General features: G+C 41.8%; 1 protein-coding gene across 28 annotated transcripts in view; it reads right to left on the bottom strand.

Moving 5' to 3' along the window:
• The window catches only part of SORBS1 (sorbin and SH3 domain containing 1), a 160,178-nt gene extending 138,307 nt beyond the window's left edge, over positions 1-21,871 (bottom strand). For 5 of the 28 annotated variants that reach the window (XM_058188972.1, XM_058188976.1, XM_058188965.1 and 2 more), the window contains exon 1: positions 21,254-21,438. The gene's annotated coding sequence lies outside the window, so the exon portion shown is untranslated. Of the gene's footprint in view, positions 1-16,728; positions 16,869-21,253; positions 21,489-21,530 lie in introns of those variants that run through there. The other 23 variants (XM_058188962.1, XM_058188963.1, XM_058188967.1 and 20 more) reach the window with 12 other exon arrangements.
• Positions 21,872-23,181: the final 1,310 nt, after the last annotated feature.

Raw genomic sequence — 23,181 nt, 5'->3', positions numbered from 1 at the left:
AGGAAGGTAAGAGCTACACCAGAGGTTCAACCCAGAGCTAATATTCAGCCGGTTCAGACCAGTTCGTGTGAACCGGTAGCGGAAATTGCCCCGGTTCTATGCCATCCTATTTAGGCATATTTTTGAGGCTGAGCACAACACAAAACACATGTGCGGAAGGCTAGGTGCATGCGTGGATGGGGCAGGTGCTCACATTTGCAAACCGGTAGGAAAGTAAGTGAATGCTATCCCTGGTTTAACTGTACTGGACAGGTTTCATCAGAAGAGCCACATGAATAGTGTCTCTCCCATAAACAATATGATGAGACATAATTTACAGAAACCCTTATCAGACCGGTTGTTGCCCTCAACAAGGACCACAATAGATGTTGCAGCTCCTCAATATCTGATAACAAATGGGTTAGACTTAGAACTGTTGGCTGAGCCTGCTGCTGCAGCACTACTGGAAGGAACATTGTTTACCTATCACAAATACACAAAGATTGAAAGCAAAGGAATAATGATCTGTTATTACAGATCAAGCTCACCAAGAAGAGAATATCTGAAAAAGAATACACCATTTCTGAAAAGGACAACATCCAGAATCAGAAATAGCAATAGCACTTAGACTTACATACTGCTTCACACTGCTTTACAGCCCTCTCTAAGCGGGTTACAGAGTCAGCCTATTGTCCCCAACAATCTGGCTCCTCATTTTAACGACCTCGGAAGGATGGAAAGCTGAGTCAACTTTGAGCCCGTCAGAATCACAGAATTAGCCTGCAATACTGCATTTTAACCACTGCGCCAACACGGCTCATAACCAAACAGAAAGAAAACAAAAGATAAGTTCCAACAGTAAGATGCAATCCCAAAACATTTGGAGCACCATCTGAACACTGTCGACATTGACAAAATACCCATCAGTAAATTGCAAAAGGCAGCTTGACTTGGAACAGCTTATATTCTGCAATAATACCTTTAATATCATCATACAACATCTTCCTATCCCAAGTCCTTAGGAGGCACTCAATAGATGGATAAACATGTCAAATCCAGCATAAATACCTGACTGATTGTGCCATGAACAATAATAAAAATATTGGTGCTACTTGATTAACAAACAGTCATTGGAACCAGAATTTCCATCGCAGCCATGGTGGCACAGTGGTTAGAGTGCAGCACTGCAGGCTACTTCAGCTGACTGCTAGCTGCAGTTCAGCAGTTCAAATCTCACCAGCTCAAGGTTGACTCAGCCTTCCATCCTTCCAAGGTTGGTAAAACGAGGACCCAGATTGTTGGGGGCAATAGGCTGACTCTAAACTCAAAAACTGTCCACGGTTGACCTCACCACTTTCCTAAGAGGACTCTAAGGGGCGTGCATAAGAGCACAAACGTGCCTACCGTTCCTGTCCTACTGTTTCTTCCCCTATGTATATATATGTTTTTAGTACCTCGTTTCTCCTCATATATACGTTCATATATTATATAACCCTTTATGCAACGCTTGTATATATATATATATATATTGTTATATTGTTATGACAAATAAATAAATAAATAAATAAATAAATAAATAAATAAATAAATAAATAAACTGCATACAGAGGGCTGTAAAGCACTGTAAAGTGGTATATAAGTCTAAGTGCTATTGCTATCGCTATCGCTAAGCAATGCAACCAAAATATGATGTCATGTGACTGCATCGCTAAGCAATAGCAATCCTGGCATTCCCCACTGCCAACGTTAAGCAAAGTTTGCAAGTCATTAAGTGAATCCCAGGCAGCTCACAAGCAGAGCAGAAGGCAGTAAGTGGCTGCTGCCAGATTGGAGATAGTGCAAAGGATTATGTCAAAAACGGTGATCATGTGACCACAGGGTACTGCAACCATCATAAGTGCAAGTCAGTTGCCAAGCATCCAGATTGCAATCACATGAGCACAGGAGTGCTAGGACAGATGGAACTTCCAGGAGTGGTTGTTTCGGTTTTTTTAAGTTTTTTTTTTTTAATAGACATACATTTAAAACATCAGCAATTCCTTCCATGTGACGCCTCGGTGTTTTCTTCCTGGCTCCATAATTTTATTGTTTCTTCTTTCTTTACTTCAATTTAAACTATTACCATTTTTCCACATTATTATCATTTTCTTACATAATTATCCATTGCTTATCTGTACCTTTCTTCTAATCAATGGTAAAATTTATCCCACATCTTAAAATATTCTGAATCCTCTCTTTCTTTAATCATCAAAGTTAATCTGTTCATTTCTGCACAATCTAAAATATTTCTAATAATTTCTCCTTCCAGAGGTATTTTATCTGCTTTCCAATTTTGCAAAGAAACAATTTTCACTGCTGTAATTACATGTATAATCAAATAAATATTTTCTTTACTAATTTTCTCTGGTAGGATCCCCAATAAAAGCAACCAGGAGTGGTTGTAACTATCACTCATTCAGTGCTTGTCATCATTTGAAATGGTTGCTGAACAAGTGATTTTTAAATGATTAATAATATACGAAGTTGAACTCCCAGCAACTATTATCATATATTAAAACAGAGAAAGCAACATTAACAGAGGCATTTTTTTAAAAAAAGAAAAGGCATTGACAGTCACATGGTTCCAATATTTTTTTATTTTTTTATTTTTATTTGTCAAACACAACAGTATATATAAGTATAAGCATGGAATAACCATACAAATTGGATACAATCAAAGGAACATTAGGACAGGAACGGTAGGCACGCTGGTGCTCTTATGCACGCCCCTTCAGACCTCTTAGGAACGGGATGAGGTCAATAGTAGATAGTCTTTGGTTAAAGCTTTGGGGATTTTGGGAAGAGACCACAGAGTCAGGTAGTAATGCATTCCAGGCATTAACAACTCTGTTACTGAAGTCATATTTTCTGCAATCAAGATTGGAGCGGTTCACATTAAGTTTAAATTTATTGTGTGTTCGTGTATTGTTGTGATTGAAGCTGATTCAACAGGAAGGACATTGTAGCAGATGATTTTATAAGTTATACTTAGGACATGCTGAAGGCGGCAGAGTTCTAAATTTTCTAAACCCAGGATTTCAAGTCTGGTGGCATAAGGTATTTTGTTGTGATCAGAGGAGTGGAGAACTCTTCTTGTAAAATATTTCTGGACACGCTCAGTGTCCTCAATATCTCACTATCACTATATATAATGTGTGTGTGTGTGTGTGTGTGTGTGTGTGTGTGTTTTCTGAGGTTTTTGTGGGTGTTTGTATATAGGTCTTTGGTTATTCGGGTTTTCTCCCGCGTAAAATTGGAAGTGTCTTGGCGACGTTTCGACGAAATCCCATTCGTCATCTTCAGGCCGGGTGTTTCTCCTAGAAACACGAAATTTCTCCTAGAAACACGAAGCTGTAAACACCTAGCCTGAAGATGACGAATGGGATTTCATCGAAACGTCGCCAAGACACTTCCAATTTTACGCGGGAGAAAACCTGAATAACCAAAGACCTACATACATACATACATACATACATACATACATACATACATATATATATATATATATGCAGGTTTTGGTATGTTCAGGTCTTTTCCCATGTAAGATTGAAAGTATTTAGGCAACATTTCAATGAGATCTCACTCATCATCTTCAGGCTGGAGTTATTTTGGTTTTGTTCTTATGTGAGCAAAGTTATGTGAGCAAAGAACAAAGCCAAAAAAACTCCAGATGATGAGTGAGATCTCATCGAAACGTTGCCTAAATACTTAGACCCGAATATACCAAAACCTGCATACATATACCCGTGAAAACCTACGAAAATAATATTATATATATACATACATACATACATACATACATACATACATACATACATACATATATATTTGTTTTATTCGTCATCTTCAGGCTTCAGCTTCTGGGAGAAGCACGGCTGAAGCCTGAAGATGACGAATGAGATATATATATATATATATATATATATATATATATAATATATATATATATATTATTATATTATAGTGATATATATAATATATCACTATAGTATATCACTATACAATATCAATATCTCAATAAAACACTCAATATCTCAGTGTTCCGATCTCTCAGGGGCTGCCACAAAGAAGAGGGAATCAAGCTATTCTCCAAAGCACCTGAGAGCAGGACAAGAAGCAATGGGTGGAAACTAATCAAGGAGAGAAGCAACCTAGAACTAAGGAGAAATTTCCTGACAATTAGAACAATTAGAATCAATGGAACAGTTTGCCTCCAGAAGTTGTGAATCCCCCAACACTGGAAGTTTTTAAGAAGATGTAAGATAACCATTTGTCTGAAGTGATGTAGATTCCGTGCCTAAGCAGGGGGTTGGACTAGAAGACCTCCAAGGTCCCTTCCAACTCTGTTATTCTATTCTATTCATTTACAAATGTGAACAGGTACAGCTAGCCGATTTAGTTTAGTGTTGTGGTCCGCCAGCAGCCTGCAGAGCTGGCAATGGAGTCGGACAGCGATGAGGCTGAGGCGAGGCCAGGGCCATCAGGGAGTGAGGTGCGGACTCCAGAGCCTCCAGAGACTGATAGTAGTGAGGCAGAGGAACAGGAGGAGCCTGTTCCTAATGCATGCATGAGAACAGCTGCCAGAAGGCAAGAGCAGCTCAAGCAGAGAGGACAACTCGGGAGTAGGGATAAGAGATGATTGGCCCCTCCCATAAGGCTTAAAACAGACCAGCAACGGCATTTGGGCTTTGCCGGAAAACAACGTTGGTAGCTTCGTCTTCTGTTTCGTCTACATCTTGCATTTATTTCTGTGACCAAGGTTTGCGATAGGACTGAGGAATTTGTGTTGGGAGGAATTTGTTTTAATTTGAGTTGAACGACGCTGGGAATGAAGTAATTCTCAGCTGTTCGAATAAAGTTTGTTTGTTCTTTTCACGGACTGAGTTTCCTACTAGCTACTTGGGCCTGGGTCACAACATTTAGTTAGAAGAATATCTGGAATGAGAGGTAGGACATTGGTGCTCTGATGTCCCCCAAATGGGTGGGAATAAATTGGCCACGTAAAAACCTAAACAAACCATTCCAGAGGGCTCCCAAGACCACAAAAATGGGGCTACAATTACACACAGACCCCTATCTCATGCATCAGAATGGTCATCCTACATTTTGGTAATGCTTTCCTTATGTCGCCAAAGTGCGCGCGTGCGCACACACACATATACACACACACACACACACGAGCCTCTGAAATGTCAATGCACTTGAGGCTAGGCCAAGAAGCTTGAATTAGAAAAAAAAGTAATCCAATGTTCCAATGAACTTTTAACTAAGGATTTTGTTGCTAAGCAAGGTTCGAGACCAAAATGAAAGGAAAAAAATACAAGGCTTATTTCAATGTCAGCACCATGGCAATGGAGGAGAATGTGATCACGTCAAGAGTTTAAATCTTAGTTCTAACATGCATGAATGTTTTCATCTATTTCTTCAGAATGAAAGATTATTCTGAAAAATCCACCTACTTCGCAAAGTCATTAAGTTGAGGCTGCAGAAGCTTGCTTTTAAGCGAGCATAAACAGGGGTAGTGTTCTTCTTTGCCTTTTATCTTAGGGACAGAATGCTTGGCCGTGCCTTCAATAAGATTGCATGAGGATTTAGAAATCACAGCCTTGCATGCTGCAAAACAAGTTTATGTTTGTGTCCAACGTGATCCTCCTTGCACTAATCTGATTACTTCAACAAAATAGAGGAGGACTATTTATACCATCCTTTTCCGTCAGCCATACTGTACATCTTTTTTATTTCAGAACATCAGTGGAACAGACTTTGCTAGTAGTTGGAAAACCCTTACAGTAGCAGCCAAAATTGTGGAAACCTTTTGGGAAAAGTGTATTTTCTAAAACTAGCTAAATACACCACTTTTTTTTTTTTGGAGTAGTACCATAAAATTATATATCAATGGAAAGATCATTTAATCAAGAACGTAATGCAATAACTTTTATGAAGTATTTGCTATTAGACTAGCAGTTACAGTATAAAGAAGAAAAGTAAAACACGTAGAAAAATGTTGTATGTTGTACCTTGATGAACGTATCTTTTCTTTTATGTACACTGAGAGCATATGCACCAAGACAAATTCCTTGTGTATCCAATCACACTTGGCCAATAAAATTCTATTCTATTCTATTCTAAAAAAGGAGATATACAAAAATTATCACCATAGAAAAAATAAGATATACAAATGTTATCATCATGTCAGTTAATAGTTGGGTAACCTTTAGCATGAATTACGGCCTTACAACCCCTTCCCATGGAGTGAACCAAATCTTTTAGTTCTGCAGCTGTTCTAATGTGAAACCAAGATTGAATGATTGGTTCTGTTAACTGGGTTTTATTGCTGGGTTGCTAACAAGTTTCTTTAGTCAGCTCCATAGATTTTCAACTGGGTTAAGGTCTGGGCTATTCCCAGGCCATTCCAGCAGTGGAATATGGTTATATTGAACCTCAAAAAAAAAAAAGAGGTGTTATTAGCCATCAAATCTCAAAAATACACTTTTCAACAAGCAGAAGTTGTCTGATACTGAGAGGCGGTGGGCCATCTGGGAGAAGGAAGCTTACGTAGTCTGATGGGCTCTTCTCACCTGGAGGCAGTTCTTAAGAGAGCAGTAAGATTCCATTCAAAGTGGGAACAGACCACAAGAACTGGTCGGCATGCTGACAGCAGCAAGACTACTGTATGTATAAAAATGGAAGGACAATTCGATGTCCACCATGGACGAATAGCTACAGAAATTGAGGTGGCAGAGATGGCTAAATTGACTGTTTTGATTAAAGAAAAGAATATAAGTACTTTTGTTGCTATATGGAAACCACTTCTGGACTTCGTGCTTGAAGGTAGAAAGAAAATGAAACTTTGATTTTGGATTTTACTGATTTGATTGATTTGTTGTTGTAGAAATGGCTAGTTTATATTATTTTGGAAAAGTAAAAAGTTGAAGAAATCCTGCTTTCTAGTGAATCTAAATTGCTTGGCACAGGGTGGCACTCCCCCTCACTGTTCTACTTCCCTTCTTAAGCCTCCTTTTTCCGAGTGAAGCGCGTGTTTGGTGTGCACTGTGCATGCGCAAGCACAGCTTGCATTTGGCACGCACTGTGCATGTAGTGTGCATTTGGCATGCACCGCGCATGAGCAAGACATTTGCGCACATCGTGCATGTGCGGGCAGTGTACCGGTGGCAAACCGCAGAGGATTTCACCACTGCTTTAGAGCCAAATTCATTGTGCTTTTTTAAAGAAAGGATTGTTCCACTGATTTTGCTTGTTCATTTAGGCTGCTATCTAATGCACTCTGATTTGGGAATAAGTAAATGACTGGAAACAAAGTGGATAAAACTGAATCTTCCTATTTTCTGAACTTTCAATAGAACTAAGTAGGGAGATTCTGGTTTCCTCCGGCACAGGGAAAGGCAGAAGGTAAAACTCCCACCATCCATGTAAATATTAACTTTTCCTGAGAGGCAGATTTACTTCTGAGTAAGCTACATAATGCAGCTCACGGCTCGGCTTCAGAACTGGCTGTTCCAAATAAATTCTCAGTCGGGTGCCACCCAATCAGAAGGACTCATTCTGCACTCCCACCTCACTTCTGTCCTCAGCCAATTTGTGATCACTGTTTTTCAGTAAACACTCAGCCCAGCAGCAGGGACTTATTTTTTTTAATCCCCAAATGGCAGGGAGGAATCATGAGTTATGGTACAAAGTAACTACAGGCAAGTAGGTGCATCAAATCTGAACAGATTCATGCTGGATTATGTGATAGATTTAAAGGTAAAGGTAAAGGTTCCCCTCACACGTATGTGCTAGTTGTTCCCAGGTCTAGGGGGCAGTGCTCATCTCTGTTTCAAAGCCGAAGAGCCAGCGCTTTCCGAAGACGTCTCCGTGGTCATGTGGCCGGCATGACTAAATGCCAAAGGCACACGGAACACTGTTACCTTCCCACCAAAGGTGGTCCCTATTTTTTCTACTTGCATTTTTTACGTGCTTTTGAACTGCTAGGTTGGCAGAAGCTGCGACAAGTAACGAGAGCTCACCCTGTTACACAGCACTAGTGATTCAACCCAGGGGTGAAATGCTACCAGTTCGCCAAATCCGGTAATAAAAAAATTATTGTAAAAGGTAAAAAAAAAAGATTCCGACGATCACACAGCACAGCTGTGATCGTCAGACTTACCTTTAAAAGCATTTTTTTAATACCAGCTCAGGAGAATAGATAGTAAAAAATGCTTTAAAAAAGTAAAAAAAAAGGCTCCAACGATCACAGCTGTGCCGCACGATCGTCGGAACCTCTCTTTTTTTACCTTTTTAAAGCATTTTTTACTACCTATTCTGAGCCAGTAGAAAATGCTTTTTAAAAGTTTTTTAAAGTTCCCTGGCCACAGCTGATCACAACCTCCCAGCGCTGTTCTACTTACCTTCCCAAGCCTCCCTTTGGCACGTACTGCGCATGCACAGCTCACATTTGGTGCACACTGTGCAGACGCGCCTGCAGCACAGACTAGACTGAGCACAACCAAGCCCCACCAACACAGGACACACCCCATCAATCAGAGCACAGCCAAGCTCCCACCCAATCAGTTCAAACCCCACTAGCAGTTAAAAGGAAGAAACAGCTGCGATCACATTGCTACCAGAAGCGAAGCTGAAGCCTGAAGATGACGAATGAGACTTCGTCAAACGTCGCCAAGACACTTCCAATTTTACGCGGAGAAAACCTGAATAACCAAAGACCTATATATATATATATATATATATATATATATATATATATATATATATATAGAGAGAGAGAGAGAGAGAGAGAGAGAGAGAGAGAGAGAGACACACACACACACACACACATATATATATATAATTATATTATAGTGATATATATAATATATCACTATAGTATATCACTATACAATATCAATATCTCAATAAAACACTCAATATTTCAGTGTTCCAATCTCTCAGGGGTGGAAACTAATCAAGGAGAGAAGCAACCTAGAACTAAGGAGAAATTTCCTGACAATTAGAACAATTAGAATCAGTGGAACAGTTTGCCTCCAGAAGTTGTGAATCCCCCAACACTGGAAGTTTTTAAGAAGATGTAAGATAACCATTTGTCTGAAGTGATGTAGATTCCGTGCCTAAGCAGGGGGTTGGACTAGAAGACCTCCAAGGTCCCTTCCAACTCTGTTATTCTATTCTATTCATTTACAAATGTGAACAGGTACAGCTAGCCGATTTAGTTTAGTGTTGTGGTCCGCCAGCAGCCTGCAGAGCTGGCAATGGAGTTGGACAGCGATGAGGCTGAGGCAAGGCCGGGCCATCGGGGAGTGAGGTGCGCACTCCAGAGCCTCCAGAGACTGGTAGTAGTGAGGCAGAGGAAGAGGAGGAGCCTGTTCCTAATGCACGCATGAGAAGAGCTGCCAGAAGGCAAGAGCAGCTCAAGCAGAGAGGACAACTCGGGAGTAGGGATAAGAGATGATTGGCCCCTCCCATAAGGCTTAAAACAGACCAGCAACGGCATTTGGGCTTTGCCGGAAAACAACGTTGGTAGCTTCGTCTTCTGTTTCGTCTACATCTTGCATTTATTTCTGTGACCAAGGTTTGCGATAGGACTGAGGAATTTGTGCTGGGAGGAATTTGTTTTAATTTGAGTTGAACGACGCTGGGAATGAAGTAATTCTCAGCTGTTCGAATAAAGTTTGTTTATTCTTTTCACGGACTGAGTTTCCTACTAGCTACTTGGGCCTGGGTCACAACATTTAGTTAGAAGAATATCTGGAATGAGAGGTAGGACATTGGTGCTCTGATGTCCCCCAAATGGGTGGGAATAAATTGGCCACGTAAAAACCTAAACAAACCATTCCAGAGGGCTCCCAAGACCACAAAAATGGGGCTACAATTACACACAGACCCCTATCTCATGCATCAGAATGGTCATCCTACATTTTGGTAATGCTTTCCTTATGTCGCCAAAGTGCGCGCGTGCGCACACACACATACACACGATCCTCTGAAATGTCAATGCACTTGAGGCTAGGCCAAGAAGCTTGAATTAGAAAAAAAAGTAATCCAATGTTCCAATGAACTTTTAACTAAGGATTTTGTTGCTAAGCAAGGTTCGAGACCAAAATGAAAGGAAAAAAATACAAGGCTTATTTCAATGTCAGCACCATGGCAATGGAGGGGAATGTGATCACGTCAAGAGTTTAAATCTTAGTTCTAACATGCATGAATGTTTTCATCTATTTCTTCAGAATGAAAGATTATTCTGAAAAATCCACCTACTTCGCAAAGTCATTAAGTTGAGGCTGCAGAAGCTTGCTTTTAAGCGAGCATAAACAGGGGTAGTGTTCTTCTTTGCCTTTTATCTTAGGGACAGAATGCTTGGCCGTGCCTTCAATAAGATTGCATGAGGATTTAGAAATCACATCCTTGCATGCTGCAAAACAAGTTTATGTTTGTGTCCAACGTGATCCTCCTTGCACTAATCTGATTACTTCAACAAAATAGAGGAGGACTATTTATACCATCCTTTTCCGTCAGCCATACTGTACATCTTTTTTATTTCAGAACATCAGTGGAACAGACTTTGCTAGTAGTTGGAAAACCCTTACAGTACCGGCCAAAATTGTGGAAACCTTTTGGGAAAAGTGTATTTTCTAAAACTAGCTAAATACACCACTTTTTTTTTTTTTGGAGTAGTACCATAAAATTATATATCAATGGAAAGATCATTTAATCAAGAACGTAATGCAATAACTTTTATGAAGTATTTGCTATTAGACTAGCAGTTACAGTATAAAGAAGAAAAGTAAAACACGTAGAAAAATGTTGTATGTTGTACCTTGATGAGCGTATCTTTTCTTTTATGTACACTGAGAGCATATGCACCAAGACAAATTCCTTGTGTGTCCAATCACACTTGGCCAATAAAATTCTATTCTATTCTATTCTAAAAAAGGAGATATACAAAAATTATCACCATAGAAAAAATAAGATATACAAATGTTATCATCATGTCAGTTAATAGTTGGGTAACCTTTAGCATGAATTACGGCCTTACAACCTCTTCCCATGGAATGAACCAAATCTTTTAGTTCTGCAGCTGTTCTAATGTGAAACCAAGATTGAATGATTGGTTCTGTTAACTGGGTTTTATTGCTGGGTTGCTAACAAGTTTCTTTAGTCAGCTCCATAGATTTTCAACTGGGCTATTTCTGGGCTATTCCCAGGCCATTCCAGCAGTGGAATATGGTTATATTAAACCTCAAAAAAAAAAAAAAGAGGTTATTAGCCATCAAATCTCAAAAATATACTTTTCAACAAGCAGAAGTTGTCTGATACTGAGAGGCGGTGGGCCATCTGGGAGAAGGAAGCTTACGTAGTCTGATGGACTCTTCTCACCTGGAGGCAGTTCTTAAGAGAGCAGTAAGATTCCATTCAAAGTGGGAACAGACCACAAGAAGTGGTCGGCATGCTGACAGCAGCAAGGCTACTGTATATATAAAAATGGAAGGACAATTCGATGTCTACCATGGACGAATAGCTACAGAAATTGAGGTGGCAGAGATGGCTAAATTGACTGTTTTGATTAAAGAAAAGAATATAAATACTTTTGTTGCTATATGGAAACCACTTCTGGACTTTGTGCTTGAGGTAGAAAGAAAATGAAACTTTGATTTTGGATTTTACTGATTTGATTGATTTGTTGCTGTAGAAATGGCTAGTTTATATTATTTTGGAAAAGTAAAAAGTTGAAGAAATCCTGCTTTCTAGCGAATCTAAATTGCTCGGCACAGGGTGGCACTCCCCCTCACTGTTCTACTTCCCTTCTTAAGCCTCCTTTTTCCGAGTGAAGCGCGTGTTTGGTGTGCACTGTGCATGCGCAAGCACAGCTTGCATTTGGCACGCACTGTGCATGTAGTGTGCATTTGGCATGCACCGCGCATGCGCAGCGCACATTTGGCGCACATCGTGCATGTGCGGGCAGTGAACCGGTGGCAAACTGCAGAGGATTTCACCACTGCTTTAGAGCCAAATTCATTGTGCTTTTTTAAAGAAAGGATTGTTCCATTGATTTTGCTTGTTCATTTAGGCTGCTATCTAATGCACTCTGATTTGGGAATAAGTAAATGACTGGAAACAAAGTGGATAAAACTGAATCTTCCTATTTTCTGAACTTTCAATAGAACTAAGTAGGGAGATTCTGGTTTCGTCCTGCACAGGGAAAGGCAGAAGGAAAAACTCCCACCATCCATGTAAATATTAACTTTTCCTGAGAGGCAGATTTACTTCTGAGTAAGCTACATAATGCAGCTCACGGCTCGGCTTCAGAACTGGCTGTTCCAAATAAATTCTCAGTCGGGTGCCACCCAATCAGAAGGACTCATTCTGCACTCCCACCTCACTTCTGTCCTCAGCCAATTTGTGATCACTGTTTTTCAGTAAACACTCAGCCCAGCAGCAGGGACTTATTTTTTTTAATCCACAAATGGCAGGGAGGAATCATGAGTTATGGTACAAAGTAACTACAGGCAAGTAGGTGCATCAAATCTGAACAGATTCATGCTGGATTATGTGATAGATTTAAAGGTAAAGGTAAAGGTTCCCCTCACACGTATGTGCTAGTTGTTCCCAGGTCTAGGGAGCGGTGCTCATCTCTGTTTCAAAGCTGAAGAACCAGCGCTTTCCGAAGACGTCTCCGTGGTCATGTGACCGGCATGACTAAATGCCAAAGGCACACGGAACGCTGTTACCTTCCCACCAAAGGTGGTCCCTATTTTTTCTACTTGCATTTTTTACGTGCTTTCGAAACTGCTAGGTTGGCAGAAGCTGGGACAAGTAACGGGAGCTCACCCCGTTACACGGCACTAGGGATTCGACCCAGGGGTGAAATGCTACCAGTTCGCCAAATCCGGTAATAAAAAAATTACTGTAAAAGGTAAAAAAAAAAAGATTCCGACGATCACACAGCACAGCTGTGATCGTCAGAGCTTTTTTTTTACCTTTTAAAAGCATTTTTTTAATACCAGCTCAGGAGAATAGATAGTAAAAAATGCTTTAAAAAAGTAAAAAAAAAAGGCTCCAACGATCACAGCTCTGCCGCACAATCGTCGGAACCTCTCTTTTTTTACCTTTTTAAAGCATTTTTTACTACCTATTCTGAGCCAGTAGTAGAAAATGCTTTTTAAAAGTTTTTTTTAAAGTTCCCACGTGCGCCACAGCTGATCACAACCTTCCCCGCGCTGTTCTACTTACCTTCCCAAGCCTCCCTTTGGCACGTACTGCGCATGCACAGCTCACATTTGGTGCACACTGTGCAGACGCGCCTGCAGCACACACTTGGCGTACGGCGCGCATGCGCAGCCAGCAAACCAGTAGTAAACTCGTTCAGATTTCACCGCTGATTCAAACTGCTGAACTGCCGACCTTTCGATTGACACACTCAGCATCTTAGCCACTGAGCCACCGCATCTCTTTTGTGATAGATTTAGGAGATACCTTAAACCATGAGTTCAAGTGCCGCTTTAGCTATGAAAGCCGGCTGGGTGACTTTGGGCTATCAGTCTCTCAGCCCAACTCACCTCACAGGGTTGTTGTTGTGGAGAAAACAGGAAGTATGTTGGATATATGTTCACTGCCTTGAGTTATCAGTAAAAATAATAAAGGCGGGATACAAATAAATAAACTATCTCACACTCCCCAAAAAGTCAGAGAAAGGGGAGGACAATTTCTCACACACGAAATAAACTGTATGTAGCAACATTGCGCTAGCACATATTTCCACACTAGGAAACAACCAGATCTGGTAGAGAAGCATAAAATAATTCTGGGAAAGATTGTGTTTTTGTAGGCTTAATGATAAACCATTTCAGTATGTAAACAAAAACAAAAAGATAAATGGAAATGCATTCAGATTTCACATATTTTCTCTTAATATATGTATCGTTCCAGCTACAGGAACAGTTTTAAATGCATCTTGTGATTTTCACATGTATTATTAATGTTTGTGGTTTTGCTTTCTGAACCCAGATGCAGGAGCTCAGGCTGGGCTGCTATTGTGTTCATGCACAACACAAAAACAAATTCAATGTTATATAAAGCAGGGGTCTCCAACGTTGTGGACTTCAACTCCCAGAGCCCCTCAGCCAGCAAAGTTGAAGTCCACAAGTCTTAAAGGGACCAACGTTGGAGACCCCTGATATAAAGCAATTAAAACCTCAAAACTATGAAAAAGAAATGGAGCCAAGGAAAAATGAAATATTTATATCAGAAAGCCATAATTAAGAAAAGTATGTTTTTGCCATTGCTTATCAGGAAGTCCTAAAACTTTTATAGGCAATATAATAGAACAAGAAAATGAAATGGGAATGCACTTTCCCATATGTGTGTGCCATACGTATCAGTGGTGCTATTCAGCTGCTTCTATCCGGTTCGAGCAAACCGGTAGCGACAGCTGCGGAAGGCTCCACCCACCCGCCCGAATGTCATCACGTCCCATTTTTGATGCTCTGCGCACGTGCAGAAGGTCCTGCGCATGCGCGGAGGTGGCCCGTGCACTCCCATTTGCGAACCAGTAGCGAAGGTAAGTGAATACCACCCTTAGTAATATCCATACACAGAGGTAACATACTGCAAAAACAACATCCACCACATACACAGTGAAAGGAAAAGGACTCAGCTGTAGTACCCAAACCTGAGAACTGGGGATGGACGGACTGGCATGCCTTAAAAAGAAAGAAAAAAACGGGGGTGGGTGGGGGGACTAGGTGGGGAGATAGACACAGAGACAAAAGGAGGGGAGTCTTTATGTGGGCAGAGCCTGTTCCCAGCCCCAAACTGCCCACTTTGCTCAACTTTCTGACTGAAAGCAGAATGCAAATGTTAAGAGTTATTTTCTACTACTGCTAGCCAAGTTTTCTTGGATTAAAGCCCCTGTTTAATTGGAGAGAGTCCAAGGCAGTCTGAGGCAGAGTGGCCTCAACATGGCGTTTCTCTGTATTACAGAAAAGGTCTTGTTAGGTGAGCTTGACTCCTGATGACGCCCCATGGGTAGCTCCAGAAAGACTTTTTGTCTTCTTCCAAGATTTCTCTCCCCCCACCACCAATTTGTCTTCTTGTTTCTACAACCATGTAGTAAACTGTGGTCTCCCAGTATCAACCATATCTGGCCCGGCTTCATTTGTACCACATGAGACAAGGGCAGGGCAGGGTTACATCAAATGAAGGGAGCTTTCTCAAAGGTTCCTGATGCTTCAAGCTAGAAGAGGCAGTCATGAGGGAGAAAAGTCTGCCTTCCATTGCCCCCTTCATTGCCTGGAAGAGGAAGGGGAAGGGGGAAGGGAAGGGGAAGAGCAAGGAGGATAAAGATCCAGCTCACTTAAAGTACTGGCCAAAATTGTGGAAACTAACTAATAATACCACTTTGTTTTTTTGTGACGTAGTACCATAAAATTATATATCAATGGAAAGATAATTTAATCAAGAATGCAATGCAATAACTTTTATGAAGGATTTGCTATTAGAATAGCAGTTACAGTATAAAGAAGAAAAGTGAAACACAGAAAAAAACGAGACATACAAAAATAATCACCACATAAAAAAGGAGATATACAAAAATGATCACCATGTCAGTTAATACTTAGTTGGGTAACCTTTAGCATGAATTACGGCCTTACAACGTCTTCCCATGGAGTGAACAAAGTCTTTTGAGTTCTGCAGCTGTTCTAATGTGAAACCAAGATTGAACGATTGCTTCTATTAACTGGGTTTTATTGCTGGGTCACTTCTGACTAACAAGTTTCTTGAGTTGGGTCTATAGATTTTCAATTGAGTTAAGGTCTGGGCTATTCCCAGGCCATTCCAGCAGTGGAATAGGATTATCTGGAAACTCAAAAAAAAAAAAGTGGTGTTATTAGCCATCAAACCTTAAAAATACACTTTTCCCAAAAGGTTTCCACAATTTTGGCCACTACTGTAAAGTGACAGCAGGAGTCAACCAGCTCATGGAATGGCCACTGGCCAAGTCAGCCACAGCTGAGAAGGCTATAAGAGCGGCCTCCTTTCCTTCCCTGGGGGAAATAGCTTGGCCTGCTTATGTCAGCCTTTAGCCTGGAAAATATAACTTCCACTTGTGCCCCAGACACAGCCATCTCATTCCTGGCCATGACTTCTATTCTCTGTCAAGGCTGTCGCTTCCCTGCTATTTCAGCCAGAATATAATACTCCTCAAAGGGCGGAAAGCAACAGTAACCTCACTTCCATTTTCTTTGCTGGACTGGTCTCCCACATCTCTACACGGCACAGCTGAGTTACAACTCTGCAAAGAAATCCTCATTCACATCTGGATACCCAAAACGGAGCGAATGAATGCAAGAAGCAAAGGGAGCTTCACAATTGATCTGAAGGCAGAACAAGCCCCCCAATTGTTCCCAGTTGCATTTCCAACAAGAACACACACACCTTCTGCCTTTGAAACAGGTTCAAAAATACACTCCGTGAATCTGCCTTCCTCCATTTTTACAATCCGTTTAAAAACTGATTCCCCACCTCTGTAAACCCCATCTCCTCCCAAATATATTTATCAATGGATCCTTTCTCTGCTGCCAAGGAAGAGGATGGGAGTTCTGACCCCACCAAGGGTCCGGTGGTGGGATGCAAACCGGTTTAACAACCAATTCAGTGAGCTTGCGCACAGTTTGCTGAAGAAGCTCAGCTGCTTACCTTCTAAGGCAGCCCTGGTAAGTAGAATAGCGGAGGCATGGAAATCAGCTGCGCCGTGTGAATCAGCTGAGCCAGAAAAAAGGAAATATAGGACAGGATAGGGCAGGGGTGGGTGGGCGGAACAACCAATCAAGGAGAAAACAACAGCCTAATCAAGAAAACAACATTCTCATCAAAACTGACAGTGCAAGCTACTGCACATAAACAGAGAGCAAACCTTCTAAAAACACGTAGCTATAGAATAGGTGGAACTTGTCTTAATAGCGGTAACTGTGAGGTGGCTCCGAGTCCTAATGGAGAACCACTTGTAAGGTTCTACATTTAGGCAAGAAAAACCAAATGCACCGATACAGAATAGGTGGTACCTGGCTCAACAGTAGTAACTGTGAGAGGCATCTTGGAGTCCTAGTGGACAATTATTTAAATATAAGCTAGCGGTGTGCTGCAGCTGCCAAAAAAGCTAATCCAGTCTTAGGTTGCATTAACAAAGGGATAAAATCAAGATCACGTGAAGTGCTAGTACCACTTTATGATGCCTTGGTAAGATCACACTTGGAATATTGCATCCAGTTTTGGTCGCCACAATATAAAAAAGATGTGGAGACTCTAGAAAGAGTGCAGAGAAGAGCAACAAAGATGACTAGGGGACTGGAGGCTAAAACATATGAAGAACGGCTGCAGGAACTGGGTATGTCTAGTTTAATGAAAAGAAGGACTAGGGGAGACATGATAGCAGTCTTCCGATATCTCAGGGGCTTCCCCAAAGAAGAGGGAGTCAAGCTATTCTCCAAAGCATCTGAAGGCAGCACAAGAAGCAAAGGATTGAAACTAATCAAGGAGAGAAACAACCTAGAACTAAGGAGGAATTTCCTGACAATGAGAACAATTAACCAGTGGAATAGCTTGCCTCCAGAAGTTGTATTCCATTACTGAGAGTTTTTAAGAAGACATTGGAGGCCCATTTGTCTGAAATGGTAGGGTCTCCCACCTGCATGGGGGGGGGGATTGGACTGGAGGACCTCTGGTGTCCTTTCAACTTTATTATTCTCTTCTGTTATTCTTTCTATGATCACATGTATCCATCCTATCAAGCCCAAGAAAGTCTGGAATGGTATAGGATCTTCTGCCATGGGCAAGGGATTGGATTAGAAGACCTAGTGTTCCCTTCCAACCTTCTTCTATGTTCTACGTTCTAATACTGAAGATGTTATCTAGTCTGGTAATGAAATGTTTAAAAGCAACCAACCAATCAAACTTAGAGAGCACCAGGTCTCCACAGTTCAACCCTGTACTACCTATATTTTCTTCTATTAGTAGATCAAAGTATCCCCTGCTGCTCTATCACTATCCTCTAAAGCAGCGATGGCTAACCTTTTCCGGACCAAGTGCCCAAAGCATGTACCCCCCCGAACCCCAAAATGCAATGTGTGCGGGGGTGGGCGTGCATGTGTCCCGCCCCCATGCATGCATGCACGGCCCCCCGCATGTGCCCCACCCATTGCTTGCGCCAAAGGCCCCTGCATGCTCCCTACATCCCCCCTCCACATGCATGGCAGAGACCCAAAGACCAGCTGGCCAGCGGGAGGCGCACACACGTGTGACAGAGCTCAACTTGGTCGACAGCTCGCGTGCCATCAGAGAGGACTTCAGAAGTAGGTATATCAGAAGTAGGTTCGCCACCACAGCTCTAAAGGCTAACTCAGGAAAGTGATTGGACAATCAGGTCCATCAGGACAGGAATGGGTTTCCTTTTGCAAAAGACTCTGGAAAAGATCTTTTAATCGGCAGCTCCAAGAACCATCCATTTTTTTTTTCTAATCCTCTCCTCCGTATGTTTTAGTTTTACTGTGTATTAAGTGGGGAACTGCAATTGACATCAATGCAAGTAGCATTTGCAGCTACAACTGGGACTTGCAATTTGGTACTTAAGTGAGGTAGCTGCTAAGTAAAACCATTACTACGCTTTATGATTTTACTTCAGCTTTCCTTTTTTTTTTTTTGTATAGACTGTAAATATAAGGACTGTTCCCAAAGTTTCTTTTTTTATCATTGCCACAACTGCAAATAGTCGGTATATGAGGCAATCACTAAGCTATAACTATTTCTTTAAGACTAGAGAAAGAGATTAGATTCCTTCTTTGTGAGAAACAGATGAATATGTCCATCTTGTTTTCAGACCATTTTAATACCTGGCCATATTTTAGGACAATCTTTCCTACCTATGCCCTCTGGGTACTTTAAAATTATAACTCTACAAATGCTCAGGAAACATGATCTTAGTAGTGCTGGGTGTTTTCTGAAAGTTGCAGTCTTAATATTTGTTTATAAATGCATCTATACCCGACAGGGGTTTGTTGCTGATGGGAAACATCACATTTTGCCCTCTCCTTTGCCAGTCAGAAAACAGAATCAGAAAATTGTTGAGTGCTGAAATTTACTCTGTGGTGGAAAAATTCTTAATATAGTACTTGAGGAATTCCAAGAGGTTATAACGAAGTGTTGTTTAATGCTAATTTTTAACACGATTAGCTATGCCATCAAAAATGACCTTTGTCATCAAATATGATCACATTTCAATGTCTAAGTGAACCTATTTCTAATCAAGGCTGGCAATTAGATAACAAACACTTCGATTATTTTACTTTATAATTAAGTCCAACTTCTTTTCCATTCCTGAAGACCAATTCCAGCACTCAGCGCTGTCACATAAAACTATCCAAGATGTACTGTATCCCAACAGCAGGAATGAGCAGCAGTAAACAGAGAAGTAAGAAGAAAAAGCCAGGCTGCAGTGACAGAAATGCCCTGTCGCATACATTGCAATATGGCCAACAACCAAAAAGGTCATTTCTTCGCCTCTCACCAAAATATGAAATTGTATTCAATTGAGTCATTAGTAATGGAGGGATAGATAGAAGCACTGGGGCAACGGGGAATTTCCTCCTTCTCCTGCAGATAAACAAAGTTAAACATCCGTTTCCCTGGACCGCAAAGTGTGGGGAGATCCACAGCCCCGGAACATTCAATTTTGCATCGCTTTCCTCTTTTTCCACCCCACCGACTTCAATCCACAGCATCCTCGCTAAGCATGCGAGCATCTTAGCTTTTCGACCATCTAGCATTTTAGCTTTTCCAACTCTCTGCTAAACCAAGAAGACCAAGCCAATCTGATCGCCTTTGCGACGGAGGAATTTATCCAGCCTTTTTAAAGTCCTTCTCCTGGGTCCCCAGGAAAAAGCATCTGATATACTACTGATTATTTCCAGCAGGAAAATTTCAAAGGCAGGGAAAAGTCTCCCAACTCCTTGGCGCGCATCACGCATCACCATCACCATCAGACTCTTAAACACAACCACAATCACTCCACGCACACACTAGTTTTTCTTTTTCTTTCTTTTTCTCCCCTCCACCAACAATTACTTGCATAGGGATTATTCTTTATACTATTTATACTGTTTCTATTTATTGTTTTTGTCATGGATTGCACCAGCGAGGTTAAAACCGATTTCGCTGTATATATGATTCAATTGCTTATTTGTACCCTGTGACTATCACTAAGTGTTGTACCTTATGATTCTTGACGAAGGAATCTTCTCTTTTTATGTACACCGAGAACGTATGCACCAAAGACAAAATTCCTTGTGTGTCCAATCACACTTGGCCAATAAAGTATTCTATTCTATTCTATTCTATTCTATTCTATTCTATTTCTTTCTATTCTATTTTTATTTCTTTCTATTCTATTCTATTCTATTTCTATTTCTTTCTATTTCTATTTTTTCTATTCTATTTCTATTTGATGCTATGCTATGCTATGCCTCTCCTCTCTTTTCGTCTCCTCCTCTTCCTCTTCTCTTCTCTTCTATTCCTTTCTATTCTATTTCTATTCCTTTCTATTCTATTCTATTCCTATTTCTTTCTATTACTATTTTTTCTATTCTATTTCTATTTGATGCTATGCTATGCTATGCTATGCCTCTCCTCCTCTCCTCTCCTCTCCTCTCCTCTCCTCTCCTCTTCTATTCCTTTCTATTCTATTTCTATTTTTTCTATTCTATTTCTATTTGTTGCTATGCCATGCTTATGCCCATGCCCATGCCCATGCCCATGCCCATGCCTATTCTATTCTATTCTATTCTTGATGTACATTGATGTACAATGACAATAAATAGGCTATACTATTTCTACCCCCACCATCCCCCCGCCACCCCGTTTCTCCCCTCCCGATCACCAAGCCCGCTTTGCTTCCACCCTACCCGGCCAGGGCTCCACGGAAGGCGAAGCCAGGCGGCCGGAGCGGTGGCGGGGGACGGCGGGGGTGGTGGTGAGAGAAGAGTCTCTTGCACAGGAAAGACCCGGGCCGCACCAAAAGTGGCCGGAAAAGAAGCGGGGAGATGCCTCCAGCTCGCCCATCTGCGCAAAGGGCACCGGCTTCACACACACAACCATCCCCACCCCATCCCGCTCTCTCCCCACCACCACCACCACCACCCTCCGCGGCCCCGGCCAAGGCGCGGGAGCTGACCTTCAAAGGGACTTCCATCCGTGTCCCTCTCGGCCGGCCAGAGCAGAGAGCGGAGGAGAGCAGGGCTGGGCCAGGATGTGGCGAGCCCGGGAGAGACGATTCTAGCAGCAGCAGCAGCAGGCGGAGGAGCCGAGCTCGAGCCGCCCTTTGACCAATGCTCCGCTCCTGGGCACGAGCGGCAGCCCAGCCCAGCCCAGCCCAGCCCCAGCGGCCCGCCCCTCTCGGGGACCGCAAGCTCCCCTTAGCCCCGCTCGGCCTGGCTAGCTCCCAGCTTTACCTTTTACGCGGCGCCTCCTCCTCCTCCTCTTCCTCCTCCTGCCGGCCTCGCCTTGCAGGCCGAAAGCGCAGCCCGGCGGCGCCCGAGCGCGGAGGCTGCTGCGGCTGCTGCTGCTGCTGCGCGCTTTCGTCCCGGCCGCCCAGCGGAGCCGGAATCCGCCAGCGCCAATGAGCGGCCTGGGCCGCGCTGGGGAGAGAAAAGAGGAGCTGCTGGCGGAGCGCCGGCGGCAGCGCCGGAAAGGCGGCCCGCTCGCCTTTGTCTCTCGGCCAGCGGCAGGAAGCCGGGCATGGCCGGGAGGTGGGGGGGCTCGAAGCGACCCAGCGGTCTTCGCTTTTTTTTCCAGCAGGGTAGGTTAAGAAAGGCCACCCGCCCGCCCGCCCGAGTAACGGTGCAATCTTCCGAATTCGGCGCTTGAATGGAGCTTGGCCGACGCGCTTGGACCGAGAACTAACCCCGCAAAGGCTGAGGCTGGCACGATCCGCAGGGCTGGGAAGCTTGGCTTGGCTTGGCTGGCGTGGGTTGGTTCGCGGGAACGCGGCCATTCACTGATAAGGAGGTAATAAATGTACACACAACCACACCACACACGCACAGCCAGTGAGTACCGCACCAGGCACCCTGGTTTTTGCAAATGCGGCCCTGGATTATTATTTTTTTTTCAGGGCAAGTCCCTGCAATTTGCCAGAGATCAATTAGAATAGGAATAGAATAGAATAGAATCTTTATTGAGAATGGAATGGAATGGAATGGAATAGAATAGAATAGAATAGAATATTGAGAATAGAATAGAATAGAATCTTTATTGAGAATGGAATAGAATAGAATAGAATAGAATAGAATCTTTATTGAAAATGGAATGGAATGGAATGGAATATTGAGAATGGAATGGAATGGAATGGAATAGAATAGAATATTGAGAATAGAATAGAATCTTTATTGAGAATGGAATAGAATAGAATAGAATAGAATATTGAGAATAGAATAGAATAGAATCTTTATTGAGAATGGAATAGAATAGAATAGAATAGAATAGAATAGAATAGAATATTGAGAATAGAATAGAATAGAATAGAATCTTTATTGAGAATGGAATGGAATGGAATAAAATAGAATAGAATAGAATAGAAGAAGAGAAGAGAAGAAAAGAAAAGAAAAGAAAAGAAAATTCTTTATTGACCAAGTGTGATTGGACACACAAGGAATTGGTCTTCGGTTTATATGCTTGCAGTGTACATAAAAGGAAAAGATATCTTTGTGAAGAATCATAAAGTGCAATACTTAGTGATAGTCATAGAGTACAAATAAGCAATCGAATCATACCAGGAAACAGTCAATATAAATCGCAAGGATACCAGCAACAAGGTTACAGGCATACAGTCATAGCCATACTTATGTCATAATGTTATATAAGGTTACACAGTCATAAGTATAACCATACTCCATGTATCCTAATATTCTAATGTGCATTAGAAAATAAAAATGGAAGTTGGAAAAAAGAAGGAGATTAAAGAAGAGTAGAAAATATGTTAAGATAGAGATGTAAATAATATGATTGTCATTATTATGACTATTTGGATTGTTATGCTTAATATTATTATATTTTTATTAGAAGATATGTTAAGAAGGAAAAATGAATAGGTTTACTATGTTC

Source organism: Ahaetulla prasina, chromosome 6 (genome assembly GCF_028640845.1).
Source record: "Ahaetulla prasina isolate Xishuangbanna chromosome 6, ASM2864084v1, whole genome shotgun sequence".
In the NCBI taxonomy this organism is placed as follows: Eukaryota; Metazoa; Chordata; class Lepidosauria; order Squamata; family Colubridae; genus Ahaetulla; species Ahaetulla prasina.
This window is presented reverse-complemented; position numbering and strand designations above follow the sequence as displayed.